This window comes from Eulemur rufifrons, chromosome 20, assembly GCF_041146395.1.
Source record: "Eulemur rufifrons isolate Redbay chromosome 20, OSU_ERuf_1, whole genome shotgun sequence".
In the NCBI taxonomy this organism is placed as follows: domain Eukaryota; kingdom Metazoa; phylum Chordata; class Mammalia; order Primates; family Lemuridae; genus Eulemur; species Eulemur rufifrons.
In genome coordinates this window covers 33,969,379-33,975,357 of record NC_091002.1, presented here as the reverse complement: position 1 = coordinate 33,975,357, position 5,979 = coordinate 33,969,379, and the positions used below count along the sequence as shown (strand labels likewise).

The 5,979-nt window shown below is 37.3% G+C and overlaps 1 long non-coding RNA gene across 1 annotated transcript; it reads right to left on the bottom strand.

Moving 5' to 3' along the window:
• Nucleotides 1-338: 338 nt before the first annotated feature.
• On the bottom strand, nt 339-5,741 carry LOC138401010 (uncharacterized). The gene is made up of 3 exons (XR_011236404.1): nt 5,255-5,741; nt 1,703-1,982; nt 339-429 (listed from the first exon to the last, which is right to left on the bottom strand). It is a non-coding gene; the product is annotated as an uncharacterized lncRNA (long non-coding RNA).
• Between the last annotated feature and the right edge of the window lie 238 nt (nt 5,742-5,979).

Below are 5,979 nucleotides of genomic sequence, written 5' to 3'. Positions count from 1 at the left end.
AAAAGAAAATGGTTAAAATAGACTCTCAACATTACATGAGTGGTATCCATTAGGGGATTAGTAAGTACCCCCAAATCCAGCTTACAAATATCCAAACACCTTTAACTGAAACAGAACTCTCTAAATTTGTAGAACTCAGAAGTGTGGGAGTGGACATGGTGCAGGAACTTTCTCTCAAAGTGTCCAGTTCTTTCTCCTCTCCTCCCCACTCCATCCCCCATTGCACCATGATCAGTCAAGAGAGTGATGGAAAAGAAGGAAAGGAGTGAACTAAAACCATGAGGCTGCTCTGGCAACATCCTCTAATCGGAGCATAAACTGAATTTACTCACCAACAGCTTCATTCATCACAGTCCTGGGTCATATTAACTCAGGGGCATATTGTCACCTTTGAAGGGTTTCCAGCCACAAACCTCCAAAGCTTGCACCCTAGGGAGAAACAAAGCAGACAACGTTATCTGGGATGCTGCTGTCCCTACTTCATGAGAATGTTGTGCCACTAGATCTAAACAAATAGAATCGAAAAGAAGAAAAGAATCCCACAGAAAAGCAGTAAGGAAACCAGAAGGAATCCTTGCTTTTACAAATGGCCAAATCTTTAAAGATGTGTCTATGAAATACATTTTTTAAGACTAGAAAATGACATGCAGCCTGCCAAAACAAAATCAGGTTGTAAGAACATTTTCACCTTTTAGCCTTGCAACAAATTGCTTGTTTTCCCATCTGAACAATAACCTTATTGTTTGAACTAAAGTACAGTACATGACTAGTCGTGTTAGGAAGTGAGTGAATTGTTGTGCTGTCAACATGATTTTTTTCCCACATGCCTATTATATCTAGGAATTTCTTCCAAAATTAGCAACTTTGAAGAAAATGCACGCTACTTTGATCTGCTTTCATTATTTACAGCTCTGTTGACATCTAGGCTAGGGTTGCTTGGCTATGTGAAATAATAATAATAATTATTATTATTATTTGCATGGGTTTCTAAGTATACACTGTTAAACCCTTGTCAAAGTCTGGTGAGAATTTTGGTCCACGGTACTTTGCATGTTTTATTTAAGCCCAGGATGGACCCTGTGTAACGCTTTAGTTTACTTATAGGTACAAGAGAAGACTTCATAAAGGCTTAGTCCTAAAATGAGACATCCTTAATCCTTCTCTTCCCCTCTCTCTGTCATAGCACTTAGCAACTCAGGAGAGTAACAAGAGGAGCTATCAATAATTCAGCTATGTGTGGTCCAGATGATTCTAACCTTTTCATTAACCTGGAAAAAATGGAAATAAATCAGATATTTTAATTGTAAGTCAGAACAAAAAGTTCCATCAATAATATGTGCAGCTGAGACAATGATTCAATATTCTGCCAAGCATGGCAAACAGCAAAGCACTCTTATCTTCCTACTCATTCATCAATGGCCCTAAAGAACAAATCAGTCAAAGAAACTTGGACATGCAGCTGGGAGAGATAAGTTCCATACAGCAATCATTTCCAGTCTTGCCCAATGCCATGTCCACGTTAAAGAGCACCTTAACACCTTCATGTGTTCAACTTAAGTTGCCCACAGAACTCTTACCACGTAGACCAGCCAGCCTTCAGCATGCACCCTTCATTTTAATCTGCTTTTTATCCTATATTCCTCCTTTTCTTTATTTTCTTTAGGTTTCAAAAGGGTGACGAAGTATGAAAAATAAAAATTACCCTTAGGTCCTTGGTATGCTCAGGATTCTAGGGCCAGATTGGATTTGCGTTAAGACTGCAGCATGCATGCATAGATATGCTTTCTTGAACCCTTGCCAATATTTACACACAAAAGATGAGTAATGATTCTTGCAGAAAAGTAAAATCTTTCAATCTGATTTCGCCTCCTGGGTGAGAGACAGGAATGCATAGAGGCTAAATGTTCTTCTCCACCTCACTGGCCCATCCCTCCGACAGGCTAGCCGTGGCACGTTCTCATAGTGAAGGCAGAGGTGCACCACTGGAAGCAAAAACATGCACATGCAGTGCAGTCAGTTTTCAAGTCTCTGCAAGTGTCCCGTCTGCTAACAGCTCATTGGCCAATAGTAGTCACATGGCCACAGTCACACTCAAGGACAGAGAAAGAAGCTCCGCCCCCTTTATGTCAAAGGTGTGAATACAAGGAGGGGAAAAGAATTGGTGTTGTTAATACACTGAATCTACCACAGATAGATGTATTCCCAGTCACAGATAATATAGAAACCCAGAGAAATGTCAGAAATGAAACTAGCACCCAGTTCTCTAGACCTCTGCCCTTTTTGACCAAACATCAATGACTGATAAAGATGTCCCATAATCAATATCAATATTATCAAATATGACCCATACTCTCCAAAATAGTGCCTAAGAATACTATACTAGTAAATATTTGTGAACAACTTTGAAGCAAACATGAAAAACTTGATTCCTTGTCTGATGTTTTAGGAGTTAAGATTTTATGCTATTAGCATGGTGCAGGCCAGGCAAGTATTAGACAAAGAAAAGCATAAACTATAATGGCTAGAGACACATTTGACATATAACCTACTCAGACTTTGCCAGACTTAGCAAATCAAAATACAAGGTGCCCAGTTAAATCTGAATTTCATAAACAATGACTAACTTTTTAGTATAAGTATGTCCTGTGTATTTTGGGGGGTACATTTATACTAAAAATTTTCATTCTTTATCTGAAATTTGAATTCTCTATTTTATCTGGTAACCCTAAATCTACAGAGAGATTTTAAATATATACAAACCATAATTAACAAGGAGTGATACATATATATATAAAATAATAGTAATTCATTCTTAAAGATTCTTTTTTCCATAGGAAAATTACTGTAAATATTCAGAATAAAGACGCTAACTTTTATAATGTAAAGTTTGCCATATTTGTCATAGAAACTAATGTCTTCCAAAACAAACTTTTCCACAAAATTATATAAATAAGGCAGTACAATAGGATTTTATATTTCATATGCATATATGGCAGTTAATTCTATGATAAAGTTTGAGTGGACAGAAATTGAACCTTAGAAATGTTAATGCAGTCATTAAAGTTCTGGGGCTGTCATATGTCTTTAGGATATAATTTAGAAGGTATAGATTTGGTGGCCCATCCCAATAACTTCTTCTCAATGTCTGAGTGTCGCACTGTCAAGGAAGCCAGATCCAGTGGATTCAATTCTGTACACCCTCTTTCTAGGAACCCCAGCCACAATGTGTGTCACCCCGACAACAGAGCTCAATGTTGAAAGGTAAGAAGCAAATGGAGAGCTGGGAGAATCCAGAGTTGTAAAAACAATTAATAAATACATTAAAAAGTTAAGTGGATGCAAAAGATTTGTGTTGCTATGAATTGGTAGACAAGATAAAGAGTTAATATTTGTCTGGTTTATCAACAGCTGTCACTGGGAAGGCATTAAAAAAAAAAAAAAACACTACCAACCAAAAAAAAAAAAACCTTTCTCCTCAATCTGGCTAAGCTATCTGTAAAAGCTGGTTTCCATTAGATGTTTGTTAATTCAATTTATAAAAGCCAAAGCCCAATGGCCACTGTCTGTTGCACACAATAGGGGCTGTATTTGTACAGGCTGGCACTCTGCCAGCATATAGTGTCACACAGACCAGTATCTTGTATGTCAACATTGTTTGAATCTCTAATAATCAAGATGTAAAAAAAAAATTTTATGGCTCCAATAGCCTTATAATGCAAAACAAATATTGAACTTCCTGTGCTCAGATCCTGTGTTCAGGCTGTGGGCCTTCTTGTTGGCAACTGGATATGAGTGGGAGTTTGTTTTACCAGCTCCTTTAGGTCAAAGTTTTCACTTCCGCTAAGGAGAGACAGGAAGTTGCCATCTAAGGAGAATCAACTCCATATTACAAGTTTTATTGTCACTGGACTAGGGAATTACACTTAACAAAAATTCTTATATTACAGGGTGCTTATTTCTAAGTTAAATATTGACTATGTATAACTTGCACACATAAGTATCATGGATACGTTGGGTATTACTTATACTGTGCTATAATTATACATAAAGAAATGCAAAAATAGTGGTAAATAAAAATAGTGCTATAAATTACATGATAAATTATATCCTAATGAAAATATTGATTATTATGTGACAAGAAAAAACATTGAAGGGAAGGGTAAGAATGAATATATCATTCTCTTTTTCTGGTTTCCATTTACTCCATAAATATCTACCACACAACCTTTCACCCTTTCCCAAAGCATAAATAGGCAACGAGAGAAGCTGACATTGGTTCTCTCCCTCTACTGGTCAGGAAGCCTTTACGAGGAATCTTCTAGGTGCTCTGCACTATTCCAGATAGGGGGGATGGCAAAGAGCAAGTTTAAGGCATGCCCCTGATCTCCAGCAGATTAGAGTCCACTTATAATGTCCCCACAATGGTTCTTCCACGAGGTTTTGTCATGTGCATAAAAGCTTCTTCCTCCTAGCCACACAGTGGCCCATGGTCACTGTGGATCCCACTGGGTGGCAATGGTGAGAATGACTGAGATAGAGGGTAATCTCATCCATCTTTTTTCTTCAAGAGTTATTTATCAAGTACTCACCATGCACCACTGCATACATCAATATTTGTTCTTGAGTGAGGGTGTGTGTATGTGTGCATGTATAAGAAAGAGAAAGAGAAGAGAAAGGTAGTAAAGGGAGAGACAGAGAGAAAGAGAGAGAGATTGACTGTATTTGTTAGTTTTACTTAAATGGTTCCAAACTGGAAGTGTCAATACAGCACTCCAAATGGTCCATAACTGGGTATCTACTCCATTTAAGGAAGGGGACAACTAAGAGATTAAAAATCAGAGTGGATGTTTGATATAATGTAGAACAAACAACAGGTTAATTTGCTATTTGTTGTTGTTACTTATTTCACTCAGTTTTGTTTTCCAGTGTTAACTGATTGCCATGATATTCTGTGGATGTCATTTAATTCCCAATCCAGGGCGTCACTAAGGCATGGGGAGAATGTGGTTTGTTGATGAAAAACTTATCTGTATGCAGTACTTATGTGGACTCCATTCCTATTAAAATAAGATGCTTTATTTAGCCAATGAATTGGAATTTTTAAAAAATTCCTTTGTGCTAAAGTCATCCCTATATCTCATTTTAAGACCAACTCAAATATAACCAAATACAAGCATTCAATCAGCATTTGGTCAAACTCCAACATGTTGATTTCTTAAAACAAATATGTTTTCTTTTGCATCCTTAGACATACCTTTTACTTAGTATTCAGTCAAGTATTTTTCCATTTGAATGAATGGAGAGTCAAGAGGCTGTAACAAGTAAGGCTACTCACACCTGCTATATAGCATCAAGTGAGCACAAGTTGGGAGCTGGGGTCTGGGAGAAACAATTGTAGATTTGGTGTCTGAAGACCAAGTTCCAACATCACTTCTGCACCTTCTTGATTGACATCAGGCAGGTCATTCAATGTCTTCCAGACTGCTGCCCCATGGAGAGGACTGAATACGAGAAGGTATGCAAACTGCTTTACGGAATAGCCACTACGTACAGGTAGAGGAATTCTTCAATATGACCTCCGTGAATCTGTGTAAAGGGGCAGAACCACCCAGAAGTCTTCTGAAGACAGCTCTCAAGCAGAATCATCTTTGTTTTCTCTGGACTTCCCTATCTTCATTACTTTGCCTTGTAGTCACTCTGATGACAGAACCATTCTGAGTGCTGGTGGCTGAACCCTCAAGAAGAGCCTGAATCAACCACAATAATATTGAAGAGTATTTCTGATTCAATAAACAATGGTGAGAAGATATCAATGGTTGCAAGAATTTGTCAATAATAAAAAAGCATTAATAATTTGTTCTCTATCAGCTTAAAGACTCTGAGTTGCCTTATTTTTAATCACATATTTAATAAGAGAATTGACCTGAAGAGTTGAAATTAAATGTATATAGAACAGTTGAAAAATTTTAGCAAATATGT